The 22,603-nt window shown below is 37.5% G+C and overlaps 1 long non-coding RNA gene across 6 annotated transcripts; it reads right to left on the bottom strand.

The window, feature by feature from the left end:
- Positions 1-282: 282 nt before the first annotated feature.
- Positions 283-1,155, bottom strand: LOC125784868 (uncharacterized). Of its 6 annotated transcripts, none has more exons than XR_007427464.1 (4): positions 1,093-1,155; positions 801-1,044; positions 653-763; positions 283-560 (listed from the first exon to the last, which is right to left on the bottom strand). It is a non-coding gene; the product is annotated as an uncharacterized LOC125784868 (long non-coding RNA). The 6 variants fall into 6 exon arrangements; XR_007427465.1 differs by having other exon boundaries at positions 283-512; XR_007427466.1 differs by having other exon boundaries at positions 690-763.
- Positions 1,156-22,603: the final 21,448 nt, after the last annotated feature.

Raw genomic sequence — 22,603 nt, 5'->3', positions numbered from 1 at the left:
TGTCACAGTATTATAAAGGGAAATATACATTAATAATAATAATAATAATAATAATAATAATAATAATAATAATAATAATAACACACATTTAACCTAGCTAACTTACACACACACATTTAACCTAGTTAACTAACACACACACATTTAACCTAGTTAACACAATTAACCTAGCTAACACACACACATTTCCCCTAGCTAACTTACACACACATTTAACCTAGTTAACTAACACACACATTTAAACTAGCTAACACAATTAACCTAGCTAACACACACATTTAAACTAGCTAACACAATTAACCTAGCTAACACACACATTTACCCTAGCTAACTTAGCTTGCTAACTAACACACATTTAACCTAGCTAACTAACACACACGCATTTAACTTGCTAACACACATATAACCTAGCTAACTAACCCACACATAAAAGTTAACTTAGCTAGCAAACGAACACACATAACCTAGCTAACTAACACACATTTAAACTAGCTAACTAACACACACATAACCTAGCTAACTAACACACATTTAAACTAGCTAACTAACACACACATAACCTAGCTAACACATATTTAAACTAGCTAACTAACACACACATAACAAAGCTAACTAACACACATTTAAACTAGCTAACTAACACACACATAACCTAGCTAACTTAGCCAGTTAACTAACACACACATAACCTAGTTAACTTAGCCAGTTAACTAACACACACATAACCTAGCTAACTTAGCCAGTTAACTAACACACACATAACCTAGTTAACTTAGCCAGTTAACTAACACACACATGACCTAGCTAACTAACACACATTTAAACTAGCTAACTAACACACACATAACCTAGCTAACTTAGCCAGTTAACTAACACACACATAACCTAGCTAACTTAGCCAGTTAACTAACACACACATAACCTAGCTAACTAACACACATTTAAACTAGCTAACTAACACACACATAACCTAGTTAACTTAGCCAGTTAACTAACACACACATAACCTAGTTAACTTAGCCAGTTAACTAACACACACATAACCTAGCTAACTAAAACACATTTAAACTAGCTAACTAACACACACATAACCTAGTTAACTTAGCCAGTTAACTAACACACACATAACCTAGTTAACTTAGCCAGTTAACTAACACACACATAACCTAGCTAACTAAAACACATTTAAACTAGCTAACTAACACACATTTAAACTAGCTAACTAACACACACATAACCTAGCTAAGTAACACACATTTAAACCAGCTAACTAACACACACATAACCTAGTTAACTTAGCCAGTTAACTAACACACACATAACCTAGCTAACTAAAACACATTTAAACTAGCTAAGTAACACACATTTAAACTAGCTAACTAACACACACATAACCTAGTTAACTTAGCCAGTTAACTAACACACACATAACCTAGCTAACTTAGCTAGCTAACACACATCCTAAAGCTGGTTAACAACCCACAAAGAGTCCTCCTCTGATCCGGGGGTAAAATAAGCTGGAAAAGATCTCAATATCTTGATTACTAGTTTATTTTCAATCAAATACAGAAATATGAAAGCAGCAGAGTCTCTCTTAATCCTCTTCCAGCAGCAGCAGTAGCAGCCCAGCAGAGAATTTACACGAAGGACCAGGAGAGCTGCGTCCGCTGTGAAATTACCGTAATTACCCTAATAATGCGCAGAAAAATAAATCTCTGTGAGACTGCAAACGCTGAAGATACACTTTTATAAGGCTGATACCTAGTATTAAAGCAATGATTGTTACATTATTACAGTCTTACAGTCATTCTTAGAGTCTTAGATGCCTTCTGGAGAACTTTCATCAATGTCTTCTATGCAATAATATTACGTTATAATGTTGTTTTTTTCTTCCAAAAATGGATGGTTAAGCAGAGTAATACTGTAGTATTTTACTATATGTTGCTAATATTTGGAAGGAACTGAGGATAATAAGGTAATTAAGGTTACTACTACTACAAATGGTGTCACTTGCTTAATTCAAATATGCCTTCAATTAATATGCATTTAATTCAAATATGCCTGATTTAGATCTATAGTTCCCCAGGTGGGATGTAAGGGTTTTCAGTAATTAATGTTGATTTAAGCAGTAATTAATGAATAGTTATTATAAAGGAGACATTATTAGTAAGTAGTTCTCTGGGAGATATGTAAGTCTCAGTAATTATTGTGGAGTTATTAGTGAACTACTATAATCATTAGTTCAGTACTATCTACTGAGTAATTATTCAGTACTCCCTGGTAGTTAATAGAAAATATTTAGGTGTTAATGCAGCACTATTAATTAGTTACTGCTTAGTTCCTGCTTAGTTACCTATTAACTATGGAACCGTATTATAAAGTGTTACCATTTGCTTTGGTGCCTAATCCTTGCATACTACTGTATATTCCTGGGAAATCTCTGCTATGTGTGTGGATGAGCATTATCCTGCTAAAAAATGCCAGATAAAAGCTCAACCATTACAGATAAAACTTGAGGCCACAGGATGTCCTTCACATATCACTGAACTGTTAGTGTCTCTCCAATCCCTAATACAGATGATCGAATGTTGTACACAAATCTGACTGTTGTTGGATCCCAAACAGAACCTGGATTTGTTGCTAAAGATTATATGGGTCCAGTCTTGGAGACAGTCTAGAAGCTGGCCAATTTGTCAAAACCACCATCCTGCTTCTCTCAGTCCAATGTTACGCTCCCTCTTAAAGTCAGCCAACATAACTGGAGAAAATGTTTTGAGTGCATCTTCAAGACAAGATAAGATAAGATTAATCCCACAACAGGGACAAAACAGAAGTGACAGGAAATATACAACAATATAAGATAACAATCAGATGAATAAAAAATAAACATTCAAGAAATACAAGAGAATGCAACAATTAGGCCACACGTGGTGAATTTATCTATCTAAGTGCATCTACCAGTTAATGATCTCTCACTGAGAGGTGCACTGCCCACCACTGCCAAGTACCTTCTGAAAGCCTTTAAAGTCATTCTACAGGAAAAGCCCTTCAACCCCTTAACAGGCCATGATTTTTGTCAATATTCTGTCTGACATTACACCAATAAATTTCTATTTAAGCATTACATAAAAAGCTTTCATTATTGCATTATTTAATTTTTGTCAATGAATGAATGTTTTTTTTAACTCCCAGATATTATTAAATCTTCCCCAAAGGCCTAGGAGGCGCTAAAGGTTCTCTACTGTGCTGAATGTGGTGTCTGGGCTGAGCTGAAGTGTTTGGACAGTGGATCCCAATCTGAAATCACTCCAGTAGGAAAACACCAGTGTTATCACCAAACAGAGAGACGGATCAGGTATCAAAACCCTAATCTGTAACACACATTCACTCGCTCTGTGTGTGTGTGTGTGTGTTACAGGCCTCCCACATGGCGCGGTAATGCTAACAGCATTAGCCCTTCACAGCTTGTCTTATTGAAGCTGAATTCCGCAGCTCAGCTCAGCTGTGCACTCCAACACATGTTGCGTGAGAGTGGACAGTATGACCCGTGTGTGTGTGTGTGTGTGCGTGTGTGTGTGTGTGTGTGTGTGTGTGTTTGATTGATTCCACTTGTGAGGGGTTCAGAGTCGTGTTATTAGAGTAGCCAGTATTAGCTTAATGATGGAGGCTTTAAACTTAAATCTCTCTCTCTCTCTTTCTGTTCGTCTCTCTCTCTGTCTATCTCTCTATCTCTCTGTCTATCCCTCTATCTCTGAAGGTGACCGTGAGTGTGTGTGAATCCCAGGTGGGTCACAGCTGTTGAATAAGAGTGTGTGAAAGTGTGTGTGTGAGTGTGTGAAGCTCTAATCTCTCTAAAAATAAGAACAGATCCAGAGAGTCAGATCGGCTGAGTTAAAGAATCTCACAAGGCGGAGCAGCTCGCCTGCTGTGCAGCATACTGGTAACCAGTAACACCAGTACAGCTCAGCTGTATTCACTTGGGAACTTACACAAGACAATGAACTTGCTCACAGACACAAAGACATTCACAGTGTGGTAAAGTACTTTAATATCATATCATTCTGATAGCAGAAACTATTATTGTTAATACTGTATAGAATTCTGCCATACTAAATGCATGTATTTAGATACATTTAGAGATTTAGAGGAGGGAGAGAGAGAGAGGGAGAGAGAGAGAGAGTGTGTGTGTGTGTGTGTGTGTGTGTGTGTGTGTGTGTGTGTGTGTGTGTGTGTGTGTGTGTGTGTGTGTGTAAATATTAGTGTGTGTGATGCTGGTGTAAACAGTGGGCTGATGTTACTGTAACTGAAGCTCCTGCAGCCAAAAGTAGCAGATCTTGGTGATGTCTGTACTCTACCTACAGCTCTCTCACTCCCTCTCTTTACAGCTTTATCTCTCTCTACTGATACATCTTTCTCTCTTTTCTTCAGCTCTCTCTCTCTACATCTTCCTCTACAGCTCTCTCTCTCTACATCTTCCTCTACAGGTCTCTCTATATACAACTTTCTCTCTCTTTCTTCAGCTTTCTCTATTTTGTTCTGCATCTCTCTCTCTCTCTCTCTCTCTCTCTCTCTCTCTTTGCCTTTCTCTTTTTCTAATCCACTCTCTCTTTACACCTATCTCTCTTTCTTTATAGCTCTGTCTCTCTTTCTACATTATCTCTGTCTCTATAGCTCTCTCTACAGCTCTCCTTCTCTACAGCTCTCCTTCTTTACAGCTCTCTCTTTTTCTACAGCTCTCTCTTTCTCTACAGCTCTCTCTACAGCTCTCACTCTTTCTCTACAGCTCTCTCTCTCTTCAGCTCTCTCTTTTTCTCTACAGCTCTCTCTACAGCTCTCTCTCTCTTTCTCTACATGTCTCTTTCTCTACAGCTCTCTCTACAGCTCTCTCTTTTTCTACATATTTCTCTCTGCATATTTTTTTACATTTTTATCTCTCTCCTCCTCTCTCTCACTCACTATTCCCCCCTCCTCTCACACCTTCTCTTCATCTCACTCTCCCTCTTTCCTTACATCTTAGCCTCTTTTTGTTTTGCGCCACCCCCTTCTTTCACACACATACATTCACAAATATATTTCATGCGTTACAGTTTTTCCCAAATGTTTACACAAAAAATGTGGAACTATGCACCCAAATCCAAAAACATGAAGCTCATGTGTCAACATTGTGACTCCAAACTGCTAAACTCTAAACACAATTTTATATGTTCTCACTCAAATATCATTCTAAATCACAGCTTTGCAAATCACTAAACACAAATTTCATCATTTAGAAAACCTTGCTCACCTGAGAATCACTGACCTTTAGATAAAAAAACCCTTATTACCAAATAGTCTCACACAAGTTGCACCTGTGTAAACTTAATTAGAAGAACGTTTCAATCATTTGTCAGAGTATAAAAGAGGTAGAAGTGACTGATACAGCCATACTACGTTGTCATCTGTAATGTAAGTTTCCACTGGGCAGCTCTGGTCAATGATTGGTTCTCTAAATCCACAGTTTGTTGTGCTGCACCTTCCACCATATTCCCCATCTCTCAATCCAATAGAGTGATTCTTTTCTGCATGGAAAGTGTACAAACGCAGACCCCACGAGCGTGTGGCTCTACTTCATGTAATGGGGGAGGCATGTCATGACATCCACGCAGATGATTGCTAAAGATGGATTTGCCATGCAAGGCATTTTTCCCACACTGTTTGGCGAGGGAGAATATTGCAGCTGATGTAGATGAGGTCTTCTTGCCTGACCGAGATCAGGGGTCTGAAGAAAAGTGATCTGTTTCTTTGCATTTTGCAATAAATACATTTTTGTGTCCTCTTTTTATGTAAATTTTCCTTATCATGTTTCTCATTGTGAAAATAGGTGAAAATTACAGTTTTGCAACATTTTACATATAGTACATATAGCTTACACTGTGTAGTACTGTAAATGGGGGGGTCCTACACCACACCAAATAAATAAAAACAACAGAAAGACAACATATTTCCATGGACTTGTATGCATTTGAATTTGTACAGCGGCCTCATGAAGTCAAAAACACAAAAAAATACTTCTGATAACAGTGCTCTGAATTGATCTTGTCAGTGTTTATTTGATGCTCTGTAAGAGATGAGCATAAAATAGCTGTGTGTGTTGTTTTGGTGGAAGGAATCAGTTTTGCTGGAGATTTGTAGAGTTTTAACAAAGCAGTTAATAATTTTCAGTTTGTGTTTAGAGTTTTGAGAAACTGAGCCAAGTTTTTAGAAATGCGTTTAAACATTTGGGAAAAACTGTAAGTCCTGTATATATTAGCAGTGTTATGGTATGCAGTATATATAGTGTATATGTATCAGCGCTACAGTGACTGCGAGAGCTGGGCCTCCTGTCCGAGTCACTGACGTCAAAACAAGGGGAAAAAGAAAATTATGCTAATGCTAGTTTCTTTCTAGTTGCTAGCGCCCCAATGGGATTTATAATAGTATATTAGCACTAAGCTAACACAGATGCACAGGGATATGTTTTGACTGTTCGAGATTAAACACAGACATAAATAACAGACATTAGCATATATTTGATCTTACAGAACAGCTTATACTGACTATACTGCCTGTGTGACCTTCAGCTGGCCTGAACGAGCAGATTCCACACTCACTGCTCACTGTATATAATAAAGAGTTAGCATTTTAACACCCTGATTATTACAGTAAATACTGCACTCCAACTGTGTGTGTGTGTGTGTGTGTGTGCTCAAGGCGTTTATGGACCATCCTAGCCAAACCCCATGGGTGTTCCCTCCCTTCAAACACACACACACACACACACACACACACAAAAACTGACTCACACTGACCCCTCTGCCACACACCATCCCGTCGCCTCACACACAGAGGATATTAGCGACCCTCTGACCACATAAACACACACACCTCAAGGTCATGTTTATACACACAGAATTAGAGCCCCCCCCTCCCTGCTCAAAGAAGCAGTTATCAAAGCAAGTGGGCTGGCACCAAGCACATACAGTATACACACACACACACACACACACACACAGTTCTGATTTTTTTTGGTCATAGTCCTAGTTGTTTGTGTAATTTTCTGGTTAAAATATTTTAAATATTAATTTACAGTCTATATATGGATATATTCAATTTCCTCCGGCAACCATGCTTCAAGATGCTTCCAGCTTCCAGACCCTCAGGTGTCTTAGGGTTCAAACTGGCTTTTTGCCCTACCTGATGCTCCACCCACATCATTTTATTTTTCCTTCAACTTCTCCTTGAAAATGAATAGTGCTTGATCTTGCTACACTATAAGTACAAAAGTACTGGAACACCTACTTTTTTAAAGGTTTCTTCTAAAATCAAGAGTGTTAAATAATAATTTATTTGTTTTTTGTTCTCTAGGGTTTCTGCTAGATTTTGAACATTGTTGTAAGGATTTGATTGCATTTAGTGACATGCTCGTGATTTAGGGAGGTCAGGATGTTGAATGGTCACCATCCCACCTCATTCCAAAAGTAATGGATGGAGCACCTTCATTCCAGAGATGGCAGTTCCACTGCTCCACAACTTAGTACTGAGGCATTGATACACTCTAGCCCACACATTGGGGTGTCCACAAACATTGGGACATATAGTATATATATAGTGTACTTGGTCATGATCACATTTGGTATAAATGTATTGGTGCTTTCACCCTTCTTTAAACTTTTCAGTCTGGAACAAAATAAAAAATACAGAAAAAATAAATTTTAGGACCAATAATAAGATGTTCTTTAACCATTTAACAACAGTATAAGAAAAAGAGCCAGTGTTGGGCTGGAATCCAGCTGGGCTGGAATTTCAGTATCTACTGTAACTGTAGTTTAACCCTTAGCCATGGATATTGGGTTGTTTTTCCAAATTAAAGATCAGGTTCAGGTGAAAGAATAAGGTAAAATTAAATTATGGAACTTCACTGCTCAGCGTGAGCAAATGCCCTGAAAAATTCATAGGTTTACATAGGTTTTGAGTAGCTTTCTGCTTTTAACTGTTTAATGTGGAGCATATGGAGAATGGAGAATGCAGCTGTAGGAGGTATTTAACAAATATAAACAAATATAGGTACAAATGTGCAAAATAGTTTTATCTTCTTATCTGCCAAAAATATGTTGTTTGATTTTATTTAAATTAAATAATTATGTTACTTCTGATATGACCCACTCACCCCTCCTCAATTTTATTTACAGATTTTGTGTTTTCTTTTTTTTAATGAAGGGGGTGTGGCAGGGTTTGTTCTATAATCGCTGTTTCTGCTGCCCGAAATGTAAGCTCACATTGAGAGCAACTTGCTGATTTGACAACATTCCACAAATCAGTGTCAAGTAGAGGCGTGCAATATGGAAATATTTTATTATATTGTGATTAATTTGGAAATATATCCTTTTTTAAACATAGTGATCCAACACTGACCCAACTTTACATTTAATTACAGAGAGCATAATTAGTCAACTTTTATTGGATGAATTGCAGTGTATTTTGAATAAAAAATTCCCTGTACTCCATATGAGAGTATTTAAGGGTATGTTACTTTTACTGTAAATTTATGTAACAAAAAAATATATTTTTACCATATAGCCCATTGTCAAGGATAGGGAGACACCGCCCATATAGGTGATGACGAGAGGACAGAGCAATGTTCTTTAGTCTGCTCACTGAACTGCAGTGTGAAACCAAAACCCACTGGACTAAATGTATATACTGTAACAAACACAGACTCTTCAATTGCCTATAAATTCTCTGTACCCTAAAAATTCCACCCGTCTCTGAGGAAGGCCTGGAACAGTGGACTGAGTTTGAAATCTAGACTTGTGAGTAAGGCAAGTCAGAATCCCTCCAGCCCAGCATTAATGCTGCTCTGTCTCGTGGGATTTAAGAATAAACTTCCCCAGAGGATAAACAGGGCTTTCTCTGGATGGAAACAACCTCAGCTCAGTGCCAACAGGCAAATAACACCAACCCCAGTGTTTCCACAGCTTCAGAACAGGCTGCTTGGATGGCATGAGATGCTCCTCTCTAAACAGGAAAAGGTGGAATTAGAGCAAATCTACATCTCCATGTTTTAATACACTTAAAGATCTTTTTTTTTATTTGAGTATCTCAGAAACCTCATAAACAAGTCTATTAGAGATTACCAAACATCTTCACCCAGTTTAAGAAGAATGTATGTGAGGATTAATGCCAAATACATAGTCAAACATAAGCGAAGACTGCTTGTTAGCCAGATTAGCCTTGTAGTCCAAAACAAAAAAAAACTAGCTATCTTCACTGACTGACTGTCTGTGGTAACTGGTTTGATTTTTGGTCATCCACTCGAGCTAACACCAGCATGGTCCCACGCGATCTGTGCAGAATGCCCTTGAGCCAAACATCAACAATGAGCCGATGAATGGTGGAGGTATGGAGTGACTGTCAGCATATCCCGTTAAGAAACTGGACGTGTTCTACTCATAAAGGATTTGTTTCCACAGTTGCCGTAAGTGCTGATGACATTGTGGAGGGATTTTACTAATCCCCAGATCATTGCTGAGTTCACTGGAGACATCACCCACAAGCCCTGCTGGAAATCTGACCGACCTCTAACCATCACTGATCGCCAACTGTAGAATTTACTGTTCTCCATAAAAACAGGCATAGTTCAGGCTCTAAGATGCTGCTGCTCTGTAATTTAGTCCATGCTTATAGATAATAGTAAGTCATACAGCGGCAGAAACCTCACGAGTAAATCTTGTAGCGATCATTGAGCACCTCCACAAGGCAAGTTCACCCTGCTTCTGTTGGAGAAACTGTCTCTATGGGCGTTATTTTAGCGATCTATAGCAGCACACAGGTAAGTTGCACATGACGCAGCTTATTTTAGGGCATGTTGGTGTATCCTGGGTATCGTGAGGGCTCAAAAAATATGACTTGCGCAGCTCGAACTGCTAAAAAAAAGACATGTAAAAAATTCTCTTAATTATTCATGGATGTGTTTTGGTGTAACATGAATTAAACCAATCAGTCTGCATTTTTTCATTACCATTAAGAGCCAGCTCCACTCTGACTTTGGCACGTTGATATTTTAGCAGCGCAACGATTTTAGGCATCTCAGCAGAAGATTATGACCTGTCTGTTTATGCTGTGAAGGTACGCCAGCAGGTATATTAATGGAACAGTGGTGTTATTTTATTTTTTATTCCGTTAATTGTTCATGTAAAGGCTCAATTTGCGACTGTTAACTGTTGTCATGGTTTTAATCAGTCCGTGCCGCACCTGTATTTTCCACCACCAAGATAGAAAGACGCCAGATATTAACCTGAACACACCTCACTTCCAGATCACCGTGCCAATCAGCAAAGATATATTCCTAAACTACAAAACTATTTTAATGGGGCAGGCACAAGGTGTGAAAGCAAACTGTTGACATGGTGTAAGGAACCTAAAAGCATCGCGATGTGACTTGCACATGGTGTACAATATGGCCCTATTATACTGTGATAAAATACTGTACTGTGATAATGGGAATACATTAAGTGACAAGAGACAAGTGAGGTCAGGATGTTGGATTATCAACAACACCACATCCCAAACTTCTCAACTCCCCCTTGGTAAAACACTCATCCAGAGAGTTCTGTTCCACCGGCAAAGGGAACTTGAAGAGTAGTCAGACTGTGATATGGGTACATTTGCACAGCTACAGTACCAGTTTATATATATTTATATATATATATATATATATATATATATATATATATATATATATATATATATATATATATATATCCTACATTTTAAATGTATACTGAAGTCTTCCACACTATAAAGGAACACATAAGGAATTATGTTGTAACTTCAAACTGTTCAACAAACCTAGATACTCTGTGAAGCATGGTACCTCTGATGATCATAACTCTTGGTCTTCCTTTCCTGGGGCAGTCCTGATGAGAGCCAGTTTAATCGTTTTTGGTGGTCTTTGTGACTGCACTTAAGCATCCTTTTAAAGCTGAAATTAATTTCTTAAATTATTATTTTTTTAGTTCTTGCCATAATATGGATTAGAACATTACTCAGATATTCACTATTCATTGTTTACCAACTTTACTTCTTCACAACTTTACTCCTGACAAGTTTAGCACAGCTGTTGCTACCTCATATAACTCACTAAAAGAATGTGCAAAACTGTCATCTAAGCAAAAGGTGCTAGTTTGAATAATTCAAAATAAAAATCCTACTCTGGTTTGTTTAACATTTTTTGTTTACTAAATAAATACATATGTTTTCTTCATAGTTTGGATGATTTTGGTATTAATATACATGCAATGTAGATTTTATTTAAATAATGTAGCACCATATTAACCCATGCATCTTCCTTTTTGGTTCTGACATGATTTATTTGCATACCACATTCTTATTCATTCATTATATAGTTTATATAATGGTTGATTGCCTGTCCACAAGCCACAAGTGTGTGACATAATTTACTTTACTGTGAAGTGTGACTTCATGCAGGCAAAGAACTGCAAAGAAGGAACTCTGAGCTGGATTCATTTTCATATTTAATGAGAAAACACTGTGGGCGAATGGATGCAGGACTTTTCAATCCTTTATTAAGAAACAGTAACAAAGCTTACCCTCTTAAATAAGCATTGGTCATAATAAGGGGCTAATCAAAATGTACTGTTAGATAGTCTTTATAGATGAGAACTACTGATGGTGAGCTAGTGGTGCGTGAACACACCCATTATGCAAGTTATATTAACTGTGGTAATACTTGCCAACAGTTGCACTTATCTAAATAACCAATTAAGAGCTATGCTATTTAAGTCAGTATAACAGAACTACACTAGAACATTAAAACTGTGTTTTAAGATCACTTAAAAAGTAAACATTAAGTTAACACAAGGTGAAAACCACAATTGTAAATTTTTAAAAAAATTCTAATAAGTTAAAACAACTATCAAATTTTACAGTGTATAGAATGTGTCCACAAACAGGACATGTAGTACAGCTATTCTGCATGAGTTGTCAAATATAAAAATATATAAAATATGTCAGTATTCTATATTTGGCCTAAAGTAGTACTGTTAAAAATGGAAAATGTGAAATGAGTCTAATTTAAAACAATACAGTAACTAATGCCAGTGATTTTGAGTTAACTTAACTTAGTTTAGTAAAAAGTTCTTCTTGTTTTACTTATGCATCTCAGTTTGTCAACAGCTCATAGGGAGTTGAGTTAAGCCAAAAAAACAGCCTGTAATCAATTACTTTCCCATTTTAAGTTGGCCTGGCTTGGAGCTGCACGGAGGCTGAAAAGGTAAAGGAAGGAACCTGAATGGAAAATGTGAAACCAACCAAAGCCCCGCAGATATGTGACAGGAATAGTCAGGATCCGTCAGGCCTTTTCAGACAAATATTTCACGCTCCGGTATGGAGTGTTGTGGGATTTGAGTGGCTTCTGCTTTCAGCTCTGAAGGAAACACTGGCGGATCTGCTGGGTTCAGTCTTTCTATATCTGTCCCCTGGGCATTTCAGCCAGGAGGCCGAGGGGCCCCAACACACACTGTATTAGACTCTCTCTCTCTCTCTCTCTCTCTGTCTCATTTCTTCTCCTGAGAGTTTTCTGTACAGTCTGCAGTGTTATTAGCACTGTTACCCGAGCCACTCCGACACACTCCGTAAAAAGAGGGGGAGAGGGAAGCGGGGGGGAACGAGAGAAATACTATTTTGTCGGCTGAAAGAGCTTCACCTATGGCCTTTGTGTAGAACCAGACATTTTCCACACTAATGCATCCCTGCTTTTAATACGGGCTGTTAAAGTACTTTCTCTCTCCTCATCTCCCTACATCTCTCTTTCCTCTTCTACAGAAAGAGGTATCAGCTAACACCTGACATCGCCCCCGGCAACAGGAAACAGAGGAGGTCACACTCACGTCAGATTGTGACCCCACAAAAATGCTGAGACAATCCAGAACTAGCGAGAAGAAAGAAAGAGGGCGAGAGAGATAGAGAGAAACAGAGAGAGAGACAGACAGAGAGGTTTTAACACAGATAACTAGTTTAAATTAGTTTACGTACTCACAGTAGTAAACCAGGCTCCTTAAATAGACTTAGCTAGCTAGCTAATTATAAAGCCACCAGTTAGTTTTTACCCAGTAACATCCTTACAGAGGAGTTTATCCACTCTATGGCTATCTGGACCACGCCCCCAAACATACCTCACTGATCAAAAATCTGCAAAAAAAAAGTTAAAGTTCTTGCACAGTGAAATGTGATTGGAATGAACTTTTTCCTGTGAAAGATATCTGACCTGTTGTATCCATGTATATAGGATTGGATCTAAATATTAATTAAGAAACATAATTTGCCCTAAATGTTTCCTTTAAAATATGATTAGCCTTTATTATCCCCTCACCCTAAAAATCAGTTTAATGTAATGTGATTGGCTGTAAATTTTTTTAATGAAACATGGTTATTAATTCATCCTGAAAATATGATTTAACATTTAATTTGTTCAATTAAATCTTATTGGCTGTTAGTTTGTTCTGGAAAAATAAGACTGATCTTTGATTTGCCATAAAAAGTGTGATTTAAATTAAACTCTGCTTTTAGATTAATAAACCAATAACATACATCGTATAGTGGAATGTGATTGGTTCTTAAAGGCACAGTAAGCAACCCATGGTTGGGTTTTTGTGGATTTGTGCATTGCACGGTTGAAAGTAAAATACAATTTAAAAAAATCTAACAAATCTAAGGTCGTCAGTAAACGGTAGTCCTACAGGCTGTAACGGAAAATGGTTTGTGCATTGCATTGGTTGAAAGTAAAATACAATCAGGAATCTAACCGTTAGGGTCATCAGGGAACACTACTTTTGCAGTTTTATGGCTAGAAAATTTGACTAGATCTCGTACTGATTTATGCAGCTCATTCTAAAACCTTCTAAACCAAATAATGACCTATTTAGTAATATAAACATACACATACCTGGACTGAACTGCTTTTTTGAAGCACCCTTGCCAAATAGCAAGCAATGGAAAAGCAGTTATGTAGCTAAAAGCCAAACAACATGTTTATCCAGCAAGCTAACTATCTAACTACAAACTTCCCACTACCCACTTAGCTATCCATTTACAGACCACATTCACAAAACAATGACTACCACAGTAAAGCTTACATGTCTACAGCTATCACCATTGTGATTCTAGAGCGACTAGAAACTAGCCTGCCTCTCACTCTTTCCTGGGGGTGTCTCTAATATTTGCTAAAAGCAAAAATGACTCTCGCAATGCCAGAGACTTGTGAATCTGTTTATTGTTTATTTGAATCCGCATTAGCTACACTGTAAAAACAAAAAAGTTGAGAAATCGCTAAATTTTAAGGCAACTTACTGAATAAGATTTTTGAGTTTTAAAGCCAATTCAAACTTTAAAAGTTGTAAAAAAAAGTTTTAGTAATATAAGATTGAGGTTATGCTAATGTGACCAGCTGGATGCAGCCAGCAACACAAAACACAGCAACTTGCTTCTATAGCCTTCAACACTGTGGCAGTTAACTATTATATAACATGCACATAAATCCAGGAGAAGACAGCAGCCTGTGGAGAATGATTTCACCCTAATAATGAGTGTAAGGTGGGAGGACACACCCAATATGCAAATACATGTTGCCAGGAGCCAATGGGAAAGGCTCCAAAGGGATGTTTTTTTTCCTCAAAAGGTCTGTAGTGCCCAGAAAATGAACTGTGTTGCCAACATTAGGTTCTACTAAACAGCCAATCTGAGCAGGTGCAAAGTAGTTGGCTTGGGTTCAACTAGGGTTCAACTACAATTTGTAAATTTTGCCAACCCAGGTTATCTAGTTTAATAAGAAAATGAATACTGTTAGTTTAGGTGATTAGCTTGCTAAAATTTCCAGTGCAATTTACTATTCTTTTGTTCAGCTTATAAAGAAGAAAAATTTTAAGTCTTTTTTTTACAGTGTACTGTAGCAGTAGCTACTATTCTTCCTGGCGTCCAACAGACAAAACATACAATCAACAAATAACATACTTCAACAGCTGTGGCCACAGGCCGAGAGTTCCTGAACTTGCAAGCATAATTTTTTTACCTATAAGACCACAAGAGCGACTCAGAGAACCTTCATTCAATTTAAGCATCTAAAAAAGTATGAAAAGCATTGATTAATCTAGGTTTTCCTGAGAAATGTGAAAAAATCGTCTTATTTTGTTTTTTGGAAACTGATAGCTGTTCATTTGACCTGTAAATCATAAATGGGTGTTATTTTGTTCTAAAAAGTGTGATTGACAAAATATCTTCCGAGTCTGATTGGCCCTTTTATTATTCTTGTAAAAAGTGATTTTTAATTGGTCCTGAGAAATGTGACTGGCCCTCCATCTGTCCTTAAAATAGTATTTTTCATGAGAAATGTTACCGGCCCTTAATTTGTTTTGTGGAACCTAATTGGCCCCATCTTTCCCCTGTGAAACATGACTGGCCCTTATTTCATTCCTGTGATTCAGAAACAGTGAACAGGGTTAATAGTTCAGTTCAGTCACTCCTGACCAAACAAAATACTTGAATTTTTCTTTTCCTAAGTTATCTAGAACACTGAGTTATCTGGGTCAAGTCTGAAACTATTCATACTGATAGCGACATTCAAGAAAAAAATCTCACATCCATCAACTGTGCCACTGTTTTTCCTGTAGGGCCGTGTCCGGCTGGAGATTCGCTCAGGATGCCTGTAGCCGGGCTCGGGCTGCGGGGGTTTAAATCATGCCGGGATTTCAGGCTGGGCCTCCCTGCGAGGCTCCAGAGGCCTGGACCGAGATGAATTAAGTCATTATTAATTACCTTACAAGAGCTCAGGAACAGACATAAATAACCAGGCCGAAACAGACCACCCCCCAAAACGGAGCTGGGGGTTGGAGGAGGCGCTTTTCGATGTCAAGAGTGTTACATTATTAACCAATAATGAATGACTTAACATTAGGAGAGCAGGAACATGCCATGAGACGCTGTCCAGACGTACTCTCATAAAAGGAAAAGTAGTGCAGCTCTCAAGGCTGCTGCCAGAGGAACGTTTGCCATTTGTAATTGGTATCAGTGAAAACGTTATGGCATGAAAGAGGAATAGCTACAGTTTCTCATGGCCAGGTGGGGCGTTTCAACGTCCGTTCTCAGAAAAGAGAAAGCAGCTGCTGTGAAAGATCTGCAGAGCTGAGCACCTTCATGAATAAACATCGCTGATCTTGGTTGAAGAACTGGCAATTTGTATGAATTAACAGTAGCATATTAAAGCACAGCTGTAGCTGTAATCTACATGATTCATCACATTTATGAAGGGGACGCTTACATAGCTTATTTGCATGAGTGTTAATTTTTTTTAAAATGTTTCTGCCCGGCATGGGAGAACTTTCCAGATATTTCTTAACCTTGCACTTCAAATTCAGTTTTTGGTCATTTATTCAACTTAAATGGTAATTTATGTTTGTAACATGACTATTCATTGGGGTACATTTTAGATTTTGTACCTAAATAGATTTTAATTTAATAATATGGCACTATATTAACCCACCAATCTAGCTGCTAATGCAGTTCTTATTCTTTGATTGCATATTAACTCACTGCCCAAAGGAAAACGGCACTTGTCGACTTGACTACAAAAAATGATTCCAGGAACCAATAGTTATATTAACTTTGGTAATATAAGTTGCCAACATCTAGGAATTACAATTTAGAGTAACTTTGCTATTTAAAGTGAGAAAACTCAACTAAATTAAGCTATAAAATAAACTTATCTTGAAAATAACTTTTTCCTTGCCATCAGCTGACGGCGCTCAGAGGGAGCACAATTGGCCTTTCTCCCTCCGGGTGGGTAGATGGCGCTCTCTTCCCACATCACTCCTAGGGTGTGGGGAGCACAGGGCGACTGTGAGCTGATGTACCGGAACAGAGTCGCTGCGCTGTCCTCCAAGCGGTAAACTTGCAGTAAACTTTGGTAAACTTGTAGATCACATGTTATGATTAAATACGTGGCCTCTGTGTTGTAGCTGTAGAACAAGCATCATTTACTGAGCTGCAGTAACTCTTTGTTCTCGCTGTGCTTTCAGTACTTTTTATTTTTTACTGTTTTCTTTCATCTACTTTTCTATGAGTATTTAAACAAATAGTTGAATGAAACCAGAAAGAAGACTAAATACAAGTTCAGGAAAATATAAATTTTAAATATATATGTATATGTATTTGCTAAGTTTGCTGTACTTAAAAAATATATTACATGAACTTAAAATTTATTAGGTAATCAGTTACAACAAAACTTTTGAGTTTAGTCAACTTATCGGGTTTTACAGTGTAGTTCTAGTGAGTGGGTTGGGTAATTGGCCGTGTAAATTGAGGAGAGAATGGGAAAAATTAGCAATAAAATTATATAAAAAAAGATTTTTTTTTCAAAGCAATTGTTTTTCCAAATTCTAAAGTAAAATCAACGTATTAAAGTGATCAATATTAAGAGGTTTTAGTGAAGTATTTAGACACATCCAGCCATCGTGTGTTTTCTCCACATCGTAAATTTTGATACGTTGATTTTACTTTTGGGATTAAGATTTTGGGAAACCGATTACTCTGAAAAACTATTATTTTCAAGTTATGTTTACTTAATGTCTATTTTTTAATTGTGCTTAAAACAGCTGTATTAATTTAATTTAACTTGATTATCTGAGTTGTTCTGATTATAAATAGCATATTAATGTTAAAAGTTAGTATATATTTTGTTTTTTGGCATCATTTATTTGCGTAAGTGGTGTATTCCTTCACCACTAAGTCACTAACAGTGTGTAGTCTCACCAAAAAGGGCTACATCCCCTTTGGGTGTCTAATTAATGCTGCCAAAAAGAACAGTATGTTTTTTATTAGTTCATGAATATGCCTGGCTTTTGTTGATTCAGGGCAGCTTAGCTTTGTTTTTTTTGTTTTTTTTTTTTTGCTGAAAGGACAACATGTCCCTGCACCCTTTTTTCTTAGCCAACAAAACACACTTCACGCTGAAGAAAATAGAACATAAAAATTGCATTTATAGCCTAAAACACTATGGCCTATCAGTCAACTACTTAATAAAACATGATTAAATACCCAAAAGAAGCCCTGGTGAGCAATACTGCACACTAATTGTGAGTTAGTCATGGGGGACACTCCCATCATGCAAATACATGATACATGAAGATGCATGGGTTAATATGGTGCTACATTATTTAAAGAGCCACTAACCACTAAACCATATTTTTTTTCCATTAATAGCCGAAATGTGTTCCTATAAAGTTAAGAAACATACCTAAAATTTAAAAAATCTTTCCTAATCTTTAAAAGTCGCTATTATCGCGGTCATTCCTGCCTCTGCAGCGCCCTCGCTGGTTCAACTGTGCTGTAGGTGAGGGTGATGTGTCTGCGTACCAAAGTACGCAGACACATCACCCTCACCTACAGCACAGTTGAACCAGCAATATGCATCACAATATGCAGATCAGTCAATCAATAATCCTGCCCCCCTGGTGATATCTAACCATCTGCATCTCACGACTATCAAAGGCACACTGCTGCTGCTGCAGCTCAGCCAATCAGCTCTCCCTCCTGCCTCGCCTCTAAAGCCATACATCACCCAGTTCCCCTCCTAAACTACCCCTCCCACATTTTTTAAATCTGAGCTAAGGGTGGAATCAGCAAAAATCAAGGAGTTTAGTGCCCCTTTTCAGTAAGATAATGAAGGGGTGGAATGTAGTTTACTTAAGTGTGTTTAGTTATAGAAGTCTTCTATATAAATTTAGAGCTTTACTAAAATTATGAGATAAGTTCACTAAGGTAATTTGAGGAAATTTTTTTTTTTTACAGTGCAATATTCAGACCCAAACACTGCTTCACTGAGCTTCACAATAAATCCGCATTTCTAAAAACTGACCCCAATACTTAAAGAGTTTAAACACATCTACTTTCATTTACATATTTACAGACCGAGATAACTCTCACCTTAAGGTTTACTGTTTAAAACAGAGCTCTGTTCCTTCCCAGCAGCACCCCCCACTCCATGTAGACCACGCAGACCAAATCTGAGTATTCAACCCATTCATTGCTCTTTAAACAGGTATAAAGATTTTGGCCACACCTACTTCTGGTTAAATCTGCATACAGGTATGTGACAAACCTTTGTATCTAAACTGTTTGTTAAAGAAATTTATTACAGCCATGTTCAAATTACTAGGGATGTACTGAATATTTGACAACAGAGATTATTTGGACAAAAATGTACAAAAAAGTAAATAATTCATTTTGAACAAACTTTGCTTTGTTGGCCTGCTGTGATGTTAAAATGTTTTAAAGATGTTTAAACTAAAGTTTTATCGTTTCTTTTTTATTTCAGCTTCATAATTTATGCAATGGTGAAAAAAAGGGCACAATTTATTTTAAAAACTGTGAAAAAAATATAGGGTTCATGCATCTCTACAAATTGGTTATGGGTTAGCAGGACAAAATATTCAGAAAACAAGCTTTTTTGGTAAAAAAAAAAAAAAAAAAAAAAGAAGAAAAAAATTTCAATAATTAAGAATCTGAATGGTCTGTTTTTCTGTTTCAGGAAAAAAGCAGCAAACAATATCTGCTGCTTCTAAACTGTAAAAAACTGACACATCACTTATTTACTGGTTAAGTGTCCTGTGTTTTCAGTTCTCCTGATCGTGCTATAGTTACACTGTATGTGAGATGCTCCTGCTCCTGAAGGGAAGCGTCTGAACACTGTTGAACAGCATTTACCTTCCTGATAGAGGAAAACATGCCGGAGCGACGTGGACGCAAATAAAAGCGGGGATCGTGTTTGTTTACACACTTTTGGCCGTAATTTTCTGGGTCCGCTGTTGGCGCGTTTCAGCAAAACATGAGGTCGGTTTATTTAAAAACCGTCCGCCTCCTTTTCAATCTGGTTTCAGTAGCTGTGAGGCTTTCTCTTGACGGGTTCTGGACACTGGTTACTGGACAAACAAATAACATTCCACACTCCTTTCAATCCCGGCCCAGGTTTCAGCCCTATTTAAATAGCATCCTGTTTATTGAACGCAGCTCCAGCAGGAGAGAGAGAGAGAGCACTGCAGTGACCAAACATTTGTTCAGCACTGAGGGACGAGGAGGCCGGGAATTACAGGGGTCACAGAAGACATTCTGGAATTGTGTGTGTGTGTGTGTTCCTACAGATTCTTCTTTGTCTTGTGTGTTGGGATGTCTAATTAATTAATAATAATCTAATTTAATAATCTAATTTCCAGAGGAAACTGGGGAAAATGTTCTAGATCAGTGTGAATGGAAGGATAATGTTCTAGTAAACTTTTCTTATTTTATAATATCCTAAAAAGGATTTAACTCGTCATTTTAGAAAGTTCTAATTTCTTTAAATAAATACAATTGAAAAACTACTTAAAGTGCTTAATTAAATAATGCAGCAACTTATAAAAACCCATGCATCTTCCTTATCAGTTATTCGCATAATAGGCGTGTCTCCCACCACCAACTCACCATCAGTGCGTGTGCAGACCTGCCAACCAGGGCTACCCCACCTTGGGAATTCAACTATGTCTTATATTGTGATTAACTCCCTAGCCACAGTGTTATAAAGCCAATGAAAAAAAATCAATTTATTCGGTAAGTCTGACTTGAATCAGATTTGTTTTTGCATGTAATGATAAAATAGTCTAGCAGTAAAGTTTCATCCTGTTAAAAAACAAGAACACAAGCAAACTTTAATTGGCTTAAATTAGAAAGCAGTAAACATATTCAGAAGCTGCAAAAAATATACTGGTAATTCTCTTAATCTTTTTTGGGTGATATAAATTCCCAGGGGGAGGTAGCCCTTGCTGACCAGGCTACAGACTGATGGTAATTTAGTGGTGGGGGACACAGCTATTATTCAAATAAATGGGAACAGATAGTTATATTGAATTTAATATTAATGTTATGCTATTTGTTATATGCTGTAACTTTTCTTCACAGTGCATTAATGTGATTTTACAAACATTGGCAGCTTTTTGGCTGTTAAATACCTAGTTAAGCTCTTTGGAGTAGTGTACATGGGGATAATATTCTGAATGGAAAGAATATACTGTCAATTATGCCAATCATCATACTAAAGAAAATATTCCATGACTGTGCTGAGAATGTTTTAGACCAGTGTTAGCTGAATGAACATCACAGAACCCTAACTCATCATCAGTGTGTAGTCTTGTTGAATAAGATTATTTTGTTATAAAAATGGTCACCAAACTCAACATAGTACAGAATACAGAATTTTATGATAAAGAAAATTACATTTATTTGAGTTTAAACAATTTTTTTCTATCGGCTTCTGTTCCAATCTGGTTGCATGTGTAATGATTACCCAGTGCTATCTTAGGTAAATTCAGAGCTTATTTATTGTGATCAAGTGCATTGTGTTGTAGGCTGTAAGAGCAATCATCCATTACCTGTTTTTGTTGTGTGATATACTGTTCTAGCACACTATAGCATTTTTGTTGTCTTTTCCATCTGTTTTTAGTTGGATGAAACCAAATGAAATGAATATTCAAGTCTATTGTTTTCACCTGAATTCTGAACAAAAGAGGAAAAAAAGATAGGAAACCATAAAGAGAATCAGAGATACAGTGCCCTCCATAATTATTGGCACCCCTGGTTAAGATGTGTTCTTTAGCTTCTCATAAATTGAGTTTTGTTCAAAATAATATAGGACCACGATGGAAAAAAAGAGTAAAATACAACCTTTAACTCAAGTGAATTTATTCAGTAGGAAAAAAATTAAGATTAAGAAATAATTATTTAACATCAAATCATGTGTGCCACAATTATTAGCACCCCTGATGTTAATACTTTGTACAACCCCCTTTTGCCAACAAAACAGCACCTAATCTTCTCCTGTAATGTTTCACAAGATGGGAGAATACAGAAAGAGGGATCTTTGACCATTCCTCTTTGCACATTCTCTCTAAATCATCCAACGACCTGGGTCCTCTCCTCTGCACTCTCCTCTTCAGCTCACCCCACAGGTTTTCAATGTTGTTGAGGTCTGGGGACTGAGATGGCCATGGGAGGAGCTTGATTCTGTGTGTGGTGAACCATTTCTGTGTAGATTTGGCCACATGTTTAGGGTCATTATCTTGCTGAAAGACCCAGTGACGACCCATATTCAGCTTTCGGGCAGAAGCCACCAGATTTTGTTTTAAAATGTCCTGGTATTTTAGAGCATTCATGATGCCATGCACCCTAACAAGGTTCCCAGGGCCTTTAGAAGAGAAACAGGCCCACAGCATCACTGATCCCCCACCGTATTTCACAGTGGGCATGAGGTGCTTTTCTGCATACTCTACGCCAGACCCACTTAGAGCATTTGTTGCCAAAAAGCTCTATCTTTGTTTCATCTGACCAAAGCACACGGTCCCAGTTGAAGTCCCAGTACCGCTTAGCAAACTCCAAACGTTTGCGTTTATGATTGTGAGTGAGAAATGGTTTCTTCCGTGCATGCCTCCCAAACAGCTTGTTGGCATGTAGATAGCGCCTGATGGTTGTTTTGGAGACTTTGTGACCC

The sequence above is a fragment of the Astyanax mexicanus genome, chromosome 20 (genome assembly GCF_023375975.1).
Source record: "Astyanax mexicanus isolate ESR-SI-001 chromosome 20, AstMex3_surface, whole genome shotgun sequence".
In the NCBI taxonomy this organism is placed as follows: Eukaryota; Metazoa; Chordata; class Actinopteri; order Characiformes; family Acestrorhamphidae; genus Astyanax; species Astyanax mexicanus.
The sequence above is the reverse complement of the archived record's forward strand: the minus strand, read 5'-3'. Positions and strand labels throughout refer to the sequence as shown.